Source organism: Chlamydotis macqueenii, chromosome 2 (genome assembly GCF_036417535.1).
Source record: "Chlamydotis macqueenii isolate bChlMac1 chromosome 2, bChlMac1.mat, whole genome shotgun sequence".
NCBI lineage: Eukaryota > Metazoa > Chordata > Aves > Otidiformes > Otididae > Chlamydotis > Chlamydotis macqueenii.
Window position 1 is genome coordinate 71,822,271 of NC_141557.1, and position 11,096 is coordinate 71,833,366.

The 11,096-nt window shown below is 48.0% G+C and overlaps 1 long non-coding RNA gene across 1 annotated transcript; it reads left to right on the forward strand.

The window, feature by feature from the left end:
• The first annotated feature begins 6,349 nt into the window (after positions 1–6,349).
• LOC147601693 (uncharacterized) lies at positions 6,350–7,370 on the forward strand. Its single transcript, XR_015257851.1, has 3 exons — positions 6,350–6,379; positions 6,945–7,204; positions 7,302–7,370. It is a non-coding gene; the product is annotated as an uncharacterized LOC147601693 (long non-coding RNA).
• Positions 7,371–11,096: the final 3,726 nt, after the last annotated feature.

An 11,096-nucleotide genomic window follows, 5' to 3' on the forward strand; every position in this document is an offset into this window, starting at 1 on the left:
CCCCATGGTTCTGGCTTTCTTGACAGGGAGGTGGTTAAAGAAGTTGCCACGCTCGGTGCCATTTACATAGCTGTCAAATCTGCTGATTGCCATCACCTCCTCCCTGTCCCCCGCGCCTGCTTGCAGATCTTCTGTTTTTTCCTGTTTACTTGGTGACACCTAGTAGAACCATATGAATAGTTTCCATTCACGAAGAATGTGGTGGGGTGTAGCTGGTTATAAGGGATAGGAAGCCAAGGAGGAAGGGGTATGCTGGGACCTTATTGTCAATGGTACTAAATAGCAAGTGCTAAAGCATGTTTTACATCAGTGGGAGTATGGCTGTGTGTGGTACCCTGCCGGGAGCGTTACCACTGTGCTTAGCAGATGGACAGCAGGAAGGTTTCATTGCTGTGTTTTAAGGTAAAAGAGCACTTTTCACCTCAGGAGCGCCAAGCAGTCTACAAACTTCAGTTAATTTAAAGCTCTGGACTGTGTAAATTATTATCCTGTTGTATCGAGGAGCAAACTCATTTGCTTAAGATGTCACAGGAAGTTTTCAGCTTTGCCAAGGGTATAGACTAGATCTTCTGACTCATAGGTCTGGGCTACAATCGAAGGAGTCTTTTTCCTCTTAACATAGCTGGCCTACCTTCTCTTTGGTATTATCCCATCTTCCCCTAATCACTGGGCGACATCTGATCTCTGTGACTTTTGTACAGCATCCAAGATCTATTGTATCGGGTCCAAGATCTCACCTTTCATTTCTGGCTCTTCTAATTCTGTTTCAGTCCCTGGCGATTCCAGGAAGATCATCCCAAGCCCAGCTGATGAGCCCTTGGAAAGCAGGGTGCACCTTGGAAGGGAGGGTGCACCTTGGCAGTGTATCTTGCCACAGCATGGAGATTTTCCTGGAGCAGCCACAGGAATGGTCACAGTATCCTCCACTAACCTCTAGCATGGAGGATGGCTATTGCCACCCACACGCTTCCTGCAATTTCTGTTTAAACACAGTGTTCTTTACTGGCTGCCTGTGGTTGGTATGTAAAGCTGCTTTCTGTAGGTTCAAAGCTACTACCCCCTCCGAAGTGGCTCTATTTTAGTGTTCAGTTCAGTGATTTTGACAGGAGAACTTACTAGTCCTTACTAAGGTTTTATTTATGGTCAAATTAACATATAGTATTATTATTTTTCTTTTGTCTCTAATCTTACTAGTTGTTTTAGGGCTATTGTCTCTTTTTTTCCTCTCTCCTTTAAGGATTTGCAATTGTTCTTTTGGGCTGTGGATGTCATGGGCCAAATCCTGCCGTAATTTACACCTATAAGACCAATGGAGCTGCAGACACATGCACATGCAGACACATTTAACAGGATTTTGAAATTGTTTCCCTGTTTTGAAAAGTCATGTGATTTAGAAGACTGATGCTGGGAAGTGTCATTTAGGATTATATCGTTCCTAAATCTGTAAATCCTGATGTACAGATAGCTGTTCCACTGGCTGTATCCTTTTATTGGTGACAATATACGTATGTTTTACAAACTTTAGATGCTGTACTGGTAGAGCCCCTTACTGCAGTTATAACACTTTTATAACAGCTTTTTACACAATACAGCAGTTTTCCCATCCTACCTAGTACTAAAGGCTTATCTACACCAGGAGATTTCACAAGTCGAGAATTGCATTCAAGTAATGTTTAACATTTGTACAGAGGGTGAAAATTGAGATTTTTGAGGATTTTTACTTTTCAGAATTTGATTTGGAAACTTTGATTTTGAGTTTTGCAGCTTACCTAATGCATTACAAACAGACACAAAATTAAAATGAAAGTCATTTTGAAATAAAAAAAAACCCAACAGCTATGTTGCATTTCAAACATGCTGAAAAATGTTTCAGCATTGCTGGAACTCTTTATTTTCCTAATTTTTCTTCTTAAGGGAAATCCTGGCAAAATCAGCCAGATTTTGTGGTGTGTTTTACTTCCAGCAGAACGGGATTCCAGCAGAGATATTTTTACTGGTGGATGGAGAGGAGGAGGACCAGAAGAGCTCCCTGTGCAGAGGGTGTTATTCTAGAAGAGCACTCCATCACCCGCGGAGAGGAGTGATCCAATACGCCTTCCATCCGGAGGCAGGAGGGGGAAGGAGGGAGGAGAGAAGGAATAAGGATGCTTCCTTCCCAGCACTTGGGGCTGCCGGCCAAGAATGTAAGTCTAGATTCAAGCCCGGCGAGTGCTGTGCCAGATCCAGAGAGTTTGGAGTCCCTTTGTTCAGCAGCTTGCAATACTTGAGGGAGTTGCCAAATGGGATGTGTGGCATCCATGTAATATATCTGATGCATGAAAACTGGTTCCTCCTGAGCTTACCGTGGTGCCTGAGGCAAAAGTACTTCTGATTCCCTACATGACGCAGCGATCGCCAGACCACTGCTGTTCTCCTTCAACTCAGCCACAATGGCAGTTCAGGACAACCTCCCGCCTCGGGTCAGGCTGAGGCAGATGGCACGCACAGGGAGAGGAAAGGTGGTGCTGCCTTTGACCCTGTCTCTCTCTGGGAAGGGAGGACCTGATGCCGTTTGCATTTCTCCCTAGGCTGAACCATTAAGTCTGATGAGAGAAATGAACCTTTCCCCCTGGACTCGGGCCAACAGCCTTATTTTTTTCTCCTTTCCCTTCCCCTCCTGTCTCTTTCATAACCGTCATTTTCATGTATCTCTGGAACATATCACGTACTACTCTCATGTGCTGTAGGTGTACTCCCCTTTTTTCTTCAGCTACGTCCTGCTTCCCATCTGCCAGATAAGAGCCTCTCCTTGTCTGGCTGATGCTTGTTTGCCACAGGTGACAGGGTGGACCAAAGCCATTGTTTCTGCCCCAAGGCAGAGCCTCCACATCGAGGAGAGAGGGAAGTCTGCTCTGGAAACACCATCTAGCAGCCTCCGTGTCAACAGGGCTGTAGCAATTCCTGTGGGATGAGAGTGCCTGCGTTCCTCTGCCTCGTCGGAAAGTTCAGCCAGTTGTGCTTGTGCAAACCCCTGGAGGGCTCTGAGGTTGAGCAGGTGTCAGTGAGGACATGGCCTGGGTTGCAGAACTCCTATCACAGGCTGTGCTGGACAGAGAGGAGGCTTGTCTTGGTAGGAATTGTTTTTGTGTTTCTTAAGGATGCTGATGGAGGACAGTGGGCAGGGTGAATCCCATGATACTGCTTTCCAAGCCAGTAGTACCCAAGGGGGATTTCCCACTTCTGTACTAATGGGGGTCACATCAAATGCCAAGGGGTTGCCGAGGGCTGCCTGTGGAGCAGCTCTTATACAGCACGTGCCATTGCAGAGCCCTGCATCGGTTCAGCTGCTGTCTGAGCAGAGGTGGAGCACAAGCAACATGGTTTGGTGCAGTGTGGTTTGCTTAGGCTTGAATTCTTGCTAATCCAGGTCTAAAAGAGTCCACTGGGATGTGTGGCAATAGGTTTATAACCCAGGTCCATGCCTGGATCCAGGCCATTTCTAGAGAGACTGAAGGAGACGTGATCCCTCCACCCCTTGTCTTCCTGATGTCAATCATGATCCTGGCACACCTTCCTCCAGCTTTCTGTGGCTGCTTGTTGAAGCCACGCTGCTGCACTGAGAGCTGGAGCTCTCTACCAGAAAGAGCTAAAGCTCCTTCCTGGGGTTATCCCAGACAGAGCAGCCATGCTGTCTCCTGGGCCGCAGCTCAGCTGCTCCACAGGCTCCACAGGCAATAGCCCTGCGAGTCCCCTGCAGCGTGTGCCAGGAGGGGGGTTTCAGCTGCGAAACGGAGCACAGTGTCTCTTGCCCTCTCTGCACTGGAGTTCAGAGAGTGTGCCCTTTCCCCAGCACCTCACCCGTGTGGGAGATGCATTTTCCCTGGCATCGCACCCGCTCCTTCGTCTTCTCCTCCGTTCACATCAGGGCTGCTTTCTACCCTGAGCGCAGAGAGCAATCCCTCCCCTTTCTGTCTGGTGCTGGCCAGGAGCGTGGCTTTCTGTGTGAGCCTCCCAGGCAGCGTGACTTGTTTCCAGCACGCTACAGGCAGGCCTCTATTTGTATGAATGTCCCTGTTAAATATGTATGAATCTGATTGACCTCGGCTTCCTAGTTGTCCAGGTTTTATTCCTTTTTATTCATTCGTGGATGCCTTCTGCTAAACAGGGAGTCATGGCCACATCTCCGTGAGATTTGACTCATTTGAGGGGCTGCCCTCAATTTGCTTGTCTTTAAAGCTTCCTCCCCTCCTCCTCCGCTCCATCTCCCTCTGGCTCGTTTCCCCCCACCTCCTCTCTCTCTGCAGCTGCTGGACAGCTTTGTGACCACCAGTTAGGATGGCTGTTTGCCACTCTCCCATGATTGCTGCCATGTGCTGTTTTCCTTATGCCTGTTCCCTGTTGTCTTCCCTGGCCAAAGAGGAATTCTCCTCGGCAGAGAAAGAAGCAAGCGCAGTTGTCTCTGGGCTGAAGCAGAAGCTTGTTCTTAGCTCTTACTCCACAGAAAGCCAAGCTTTTTTTTTTTTTTTATGGCGACAATGTACACTTGGCAAGCAGCAGCAGCTTTCTCAACCCCGCTGTTCACCACATCTCTGCCACAGGTTACCAGCTGTCAGACAAGCGAAACCTGTGCTCAGACCTCAGCTGTGGCCATGCAGACCCTGCAGCTTCACAAGAGTGGCTGATGCCGCTGAGGCTGCGGATGGCTGGAGGAGCCACTTTGGGATGGACGGGCAGGCTTTTTGTCCTGCCAGCTCCCAGCGGGAGCGAGGGCAGCCTTGCAGGGGCTTGCTTAGCTTAGCACTTGCTAGCGAGCACCGATGGTGGGGCTGGAACAGGAAGCTGGTGCTTTATAAATAGACTTATTGTTGTCAATGGGGCAGAAGTTCTTGTGACAGTGCCTGTGTATGGGCAGGTGAGCTTGTATAACCTGCCTGTGCTGGGCCTGAGGACTTTGGCTGGCATTTTCAGCTGCACAGGAGTCAGTACCCAGCTCCTGCTGAGGAGTTGCAATTCCTGCCTATTAAGCTTTTGAGATGTTGTTGTTTCCCTTCCTACCCACTCATCAGGGAATCCTCCCAGACAGGCCACACTTGCGGGGATGTGAAAGAACAGCAATTTTTGGCAGAGAGATCTCCCACCGCGCGTACTGGTCCACAAGCTGGAATTCCACCTGCTGAAGCAGTGGCTGGCTAGAAATATCCCCTAAGCCCGGATGAAATCAAGGCATTGCAGATTTTGCAGCCTGCCCCTGCTGTATGCACTCTACCAGTGCCTTTTGGGGAAGCCAGTGAGCCAGCTGATGGCTTGGACATGGCAAACCCATGGAAGAAGACATTTCCTGTGCCCTGTTGTCTTCCCCTGCAGGGACCTGCACAGGCAGCCGGGTCAGGTACATGATGTCAGGTGTCCTTGTCCTGCCTAATCTGGGAGGGTGTGAACTGAAAAAGGAAGCACTTTCCCCTCCTCCTCTGCTGAAATCCACTCCTGTGTTTTCCTGGGAGCACCCAAGGCACCGGCTCTGCTGGAAAGCCTGCCGTGGCCCGTGAGCTGCTCCAGCCTTTGACCGGAGTGCCAGGTTCCTGCTGACTCCCAGCCAGAGCCTCCTGCGAAACGGCAGCGTGAATCAGGGTGAGCTGGCACCCATGAGCCCTGGGTGTGGAGTGGCCTCCTGGGCCACTGCGGGTGGCAGCCACCTCCCCGCTATCCGGAGGAGGCTCCAGCCGCTGTGGCTGGGGCTATCTGTCAAGTGATGTTCTTCCAGTGATAAAGCCCTGTGAGACCCACCCCTGTCCTTCCATGAGCTGGGACAGGACTGCGCTGCCGAGGCAGAAGCCAACACATCCCCCTCCCCACCACATTTTATTTTACATTTTAAATGTTTTTTTTTTTTTTACTTCATCCTATTCTGTTTATTTTTTGATATATTTTTACATTTCTGTCTTTTATTTTATTTTTGCCCAGGTTTATCTTATTTAATTCCCCCATCACCCCTGAGTGCTCTTCAGGCTGATCATCCCTCTCGCTCCCCTCGGCGGGAAGGTTGTTCCTCAGGCGTTGCATCTCACCCCTGCACCATAGTCCATCACCCAGCTGAGGAGCCGTGGAGGGTTGTCCAGCTGCCCTGGCTGGGTGGCAGTGCCTGTGCCAGGCTGGCCTTTGTCGTGTGTGATTGGGGTGTCCCACGCTTCTGCGGCTGCTTGCTCCCATGTGCTTGCTGGCCTTTTCCTGCCATGTCCCAGATGGGGCTGCAGGCTGCCTTGCCCTCACGCCTGTCCCTCTTTAAAGATAGGATAGGATTCCTTTATCTCCTGGCGCCAGGCGAGCCTGGGATGCTCAGAGGTGCAGATAACACTGCTGCTGTGCAAGCCTGGTCGTCCTCCCACCCTCGCTTTTATTTCTGGTGGGTACGGAGGGATCCAGCTGCTGTTTCTGTCCCGTTAGTGAACTGTGGTGTGTCTCTCCCAGGTGCAGAGTGGCTGGGCAAGGCTCTTGGGGACGGGGCAGCAGGCAGGAGCAAGCAGGCAGCAGTGGACCCGCAGGACTCGAAAGGGCCGTGGTGGCCTGGGGTGTATGGATGGGTTCAGGCTGTGGCGCAAAAGCTGGCAAGGAAATGAGGCCATGCACAGAAAAGCAGTATGTGGCCTGGCTTGTGGCCTGGTAAAATCACAGAAGAAAGAGCAAAATTTTAGTCACCATTAGCACATGATGCCAGTGATGCTCTCATCCAATATCACAGTGCATTTTCCTGTGGTATTTTACAGTAAGAACATAAACCCTGGCATCTTTCAGTTTCATAACTGAAACGTGTTTACAACAACAAAAATATGTGGAAACTCAATATTGTCTGGGTTGTTGGATTAAAAGTTTTTCTCTCAACTTATTTACCCCTCTGCCTATGGCTTTTACTGCACCTGTTTCCACAAGTGTCAGAGCATTTGTGTTTCATCTGTCTTTTCCGTGGCCAGATGAAATCATCTTGGAGCATGGGTGTGGTGGTGAAAGACACACATAGTGGATTTACATCTCTGGCATAAAGGGAGAAACTGAAGAACGATTCCTCTGTAAGTTGGCCCTTATTGTCAGCGTGAATGTCTTAGTACAAGCCCAGACTGCCAAACCTGTGCAGAGCTGCAGCCTCTGGAGCTTTCTGGTTCCCTGGATCAGGCAAGGATGGAGGCTCTGGGAGCTGGCACTCCTCTGGCAGGGAATGCTGAGCCCAGGTCAGGTGAGTGGCAGGCATCTGAAACTTTGTGTGTGACCCTGCTCCTCTGGAATTTGGGAACACCTTCCTATTTGATTTTAACAAATCATCCCAAAGCCAGGTCATGTAGCATGTTGAGCATCCGTGGATGTTGGCTAGAGCTGGGAGGCTGCAGAAGAAACCTAACATTTTGGAGAACCGTCTCCATGATACAGACATGATACTGAAGTGGGATATTGTGTGTTTAGGTACTCAAGTTTCCAGGAAGCAAGGATGTACAGATACTCTGACTCACTAGAAGAAAAATGACTTCTAATGACTCAAAGGCTTGGGTGCTGTTGTTTCCTAGTTAATCACTATTCTCCACTGTGGGTCCAAAATCCTCCTTAGAGGACCAGAGAAAGTTTGTGGCCTTGAGGATCCTTCCTGCTCTGGTGCAGCTCTCTGGGTGGAGCGATTAACCTCTTGCTGCCCATCAGTACTGTCTACAGACCCAATTAATTTCTGGGCTGTTACCACAAATGACCCAGTAGGCTCTGAAAGCCTGATGGTGGTAGTTTTGCCTTAAAGGTGGACTTTGCAGGGGACACTTGGACTTTGTTGGGGTTACTATGTGATTTGAGGAATCCCCACAAAGGTATACTGCAGGTTTGGCCGCAATATCGTGATTTGAGGATGCAGGGAGTGCATGGATGCATGGGCAGTAACTCCTGAGAAGAGACAGATCCAGCGGTGCACTAGAGCCGGGGAACCCTGGGGAACCCAACAACCCTGCCCTTCTTTTGCAAGAGGACAATAAGAGATGCCACCCTTTGCCCTGGTGTGGCTGGTTGACCAAGAAACTGTTCCCACTGGGCAAAAGGTGACATTTATGTCCTTTGTATCTTTGTGTGTGATTTTTGTGTCCTGTGGTTATTTTGTACCAAGTGGTATAAAATGTGAGTATTATGCATTGAGATTCCAGATAGCTCATCTCCTCTGCCCTAAGACCAAAGTGCATGCTGCTCTCAGCACTAGAAAATAGTACCTCCATGGGTGGGAGAAAATAATGTTTCTTTTCAAAGTTTGTGATAATTTTGCACTTAATTGGTATGTAAGAAACTTAGCAAATCATAATTAAAACCTGAGTTTTCCTTTTCTTATAACTAGGTCTTAAAATGTAACTTGCCTTAAATATCTGAGAAGAAAAGGCAAGCTTTTGAAAGAGATGAAGCATGCCCTCATGTGGCAATATTTTTTTCCTTATAATACCTGTTTGTTTAGGTTTTAATCCCCAAATAATCTATTACAACAAGTTATGTCATTACATCAGAACTGGCATACAGAGTGGGTGTTGTGATACAAAGCTGGCATGCACACAAACTGTTTGGAAATAATTATATGGGTTCTAACTCTCCTGTTACTTGAATCCCTGCATGAGTGCTTTTATTCTAAAATAAGAATAGTTCCACACAGGAATTCTCAAATAAACAAAGGTGTGAATGAAAACTTGTCCTGTCCTCTGCTCTGTGGGAAAGTTGCTTTCCATAACTGAGAGCAAAGTTTAGAATTGTTACAAAGCCCTTGGTGGACAACTTTCTTTGAAACCAGAATAATCAATCTTGAAGTCAATTTTAAGCTAAACCAAAATAAACAAAAAATGAAATACACGTTCACAGAACTTGCCTGAATAACTCACTTTTAAAATAATGTTATTAGTTGAGCTGGTAGAACTTCCTCATGTCTACGTAAGCCTTGCAACTGTGTGGCTAAACTTTTGGAAACCTGACCTTGCTATAAATTTTACATTTTTGACATGTGGAGATTGGGTTTTAAAACCCCAGCTGACGCTGCTCAGGAAGTTCTAGTCTTGCCTCATACAGCATTGTCTGCTTTTACTGTAGTCAATCTTTTTTTTCTTTCCTAAATTTAAACAGTAAAGGTGATTTATAGCAATTACTGGGTCCTAGCAGTTGATTGGGACTTTTTATAGCACTTTTTTATGTGACGACGAATGGATTGATATCTTTCACCCAGAGCACCATAGGGGGAGTAAAGATATAAATGAATGAGGATCGTGGGATGCCTGATCTGGAGGCATGTGATGGTTGCCATTTTCAAATTTTAAAAAGCAGGGAAGTGACTGAAATTCCAGGGTTTCCAGTCTACTCTCCGATTACTGTTTCCATTGGATCACTCTTTACTGGATTGCCAGGAAGGTGGAGGCAAGGAAGATATACTGCACCACACCATGAAGCGACCTGCGGCTCGGCCTCCCTCCAGTGTGTGATTTCTCTTCTGAGGGACCTGCCAAGAGCAAGACTTATCCGTGTGGAGGACCTCTGACCCCTCTGTGGCAGCTCGTCACCACCATCACTGGTGATTGCACCTGTGCTGCAAGTTCCCCAAGGTTCATTCTCTTCCTTGCAGGACCTTGCAAAGCTGTGTGGGCTTGCAGGGTGGTCAGGTCATCTGAAGAGCAGTTGGGAAGCCCAAATTTGTGTGAGATGGGCGTGTTCTGAATTTTGGGTACTTGATTTGGAGGCCTTGGATATCAGTGTGGGTATCCAAGTTGCTTTGAGAAGACTTCAGGCTGAATGAGAAGTGAATTCCTTAAACCTCTTCCTGAGGGTCTCATTGACTTCAGTGTCAGCAAAATCCTTCCTTGGAGATAACTCGGCAATCTTTATTCATTGCATCCTCAGCAACACTCTGCTATTCCTTTTGAAATTTTTTTTTTGAATATTTGAGCTCCCTTTGAAAAGGGTTTTGTGCTGTAATCTGCTAGCTGGTTATTTAACTGTTGTGGCTTACAGACCTCTGCTAGTTGTCGCACATCTTGTAATTTTTAAGGGTTTATTTCAGCTCCTTTGCAAAGCGTAAGGAAATGGATGATTAGCAAAAATCTTCCCAGTATTTAGAAGCATTAGTAAATATTGAATATCGGGCAATCACACTGTTGTTTTCACAGGAACTGTGAAAGACAGACTGCTAGGTTAGATACAATCCTACTCTTACAGTCACAACTCTTTCTTATAAATTGGTTTTTGCACTCTGTTGCAAAACTTGTGTGTGAGAATGTGTGCTTGTAACAAGCCAGGTAACTCAGCACTGTAAGAATCCCACCAGTTTCATCTCCAAGCCAGTAATGATCATGGGCTTGGACAAGTCCAACCAATTTGTTTGCCTGCAGAAACCATCTTGCCCTATTTACAGTCAACGACAGCAGTGTCCTTCAAATGTTGGCTTTGATGCATGAAACAGAGGTGCCACTTCTGCTTTGCTTCATCTTCTTGATGTGTCCTAGACTGGTCATAGCTGTGCTCTGTTTTTGGTTACTGGGCCAGAGACACCCTGCATCCGGAAAAAGGTGAGTGAGGCAGCTCTGTTGGAGAACCTGAGTCAGCCTTCCAGCAGTTAGTCTGTCCCTGTGCTTTCCTGCCCATTTGCAGCGCTTCAGTACCTGAGCCAGTGTTTCCGGCTGGCTGGTGTGTGCCTGAGCAGCTCTGACGTCCTTGCAGCAACTGGATGGGGGACCAGAGCGGTGTGGCTGGAGCGGAGATGCTTGCTGATGTAGCTGACTAGATGAACTGGTCGACTGGTTAAATATTGGTGGTGAGGGAACTTGCAAAGCTGCTTTGAAGAAGTGGGTGGGTCTCTCCACGTCCCCACTGGCTTTTGTGTTGCACCCTCAAGCCTGATTTCTGTTTTCTGGACACCCTTTGCTTCCTGCTCTTCAGCTTGTTTGGCAGGAGATGCTGGCCAGTGGGTTGTGGCAGGCTGTCAGAAGTGAACAGGGACCTCTGTTGGATGCACAAAGCCTGCCCATCCTCTGCCTAGCCCAAAAACATCATGGAAGGCATGGGACACCCGGTCGTGGTCCTGCTGTTCATTTTGCAATCTGTGGGAGACGAGTGACGGTGGCATCCCAGAACAT